Below are 699 nucleotides of genomic sequence, written 5' to 3' on the forward strand. Positions count from 1 at the left end.
TACCAGCATCAGTTGTGTCACGTCATTGCCATTCACAAATCCTCTTCCGTGGCCTCAAGGGATAGTAAAGTGTCCATCGAATGCACACTTCAGAATCACACTGGAAGTAATAAGTCATCCGGGTACTTTTTGCCTACTCTTTTATGAGTACTGTCATACTTTTTTGTCACATACTGTTTTTCGCCTAGTATATAGTAAGGAAGTATGTGATTTCGGATGCGGCCAATAACTTTTCTTTAGTAAGTCGAAAAACAAAGAATTCCATATTTTCACATTTCAGTTTATTTTATAGTACAAAAAAGAACAAATAGTGTCCAGCGGTATGGGAGTCTGATATATGATCGTCTCTATCCTCTGCAGCGCCAAAGTTCATTTTTGTTTAGAAGTCTTCGTGGATTTCCTTAAAAAAGGAGTATATTTGGTTATATCACATTGCATAATGATTTATGTGGTTATGTTGCATATTTATCAGTGAGATAAAAGGAGAGATTTAATGACTTTACTCACTGGGCTTCTTCATGAAGAATGACAACTTCCTCCTCTTCGCTGTCTGAGATTATCATCACTTCATCTGTACACACACACACACACATACACACACACACACACACAGGGTTTTAGTGTTTCATGAGGACTCTCCATAGACATGATTTTTATACTGTACAACTTTATATTCTATCGCCTAACCCTAAATCTACC

At 37.1% G+C, this 699-nt stretch overlaps 1 long non-coding RNA gene across 1 annotated transcript; it reads right to left on the minus strand.

Annotated features, from left to right (window-relative positions):
- Nucleotides 1–264: 264 nt before the first annotated feature.
- On the minus strand, nt 265–686 carry LOC107735250 (uncharacterized). The gene is made up of 2 exons (XR_001639345.1): nt 508–686; nt 265–400 (listed from the first exon to the last, which is right to left on the minus strand). It is a non-coding gene; the product is annotated as an uncharacterized LOC107735250 (long non-coding RNA).
- Between the last annotated feature and the right edge of the window lie 13 nt (nt 687–699).

The sequence above is a fragment of the Sinocyclocheilus rhinocerous genome, unplaced genomic scaffold (genome assembly GCF_001515625.1).
Source record: "Sinocyclocheilus rhinocerous isolate Xijiao unplaced genomic scaffold, SAMN03320098_v1.1 C35912543, whole genome shotgun sequence".
Taxonomy (NCBI): Eukaryota; Metazoa; Chordata; class Actinopteri; order Cypriniformes; family Cyprinidae; genus Sinocyclocheilus; species Sinocyclocheilus rhinocerous.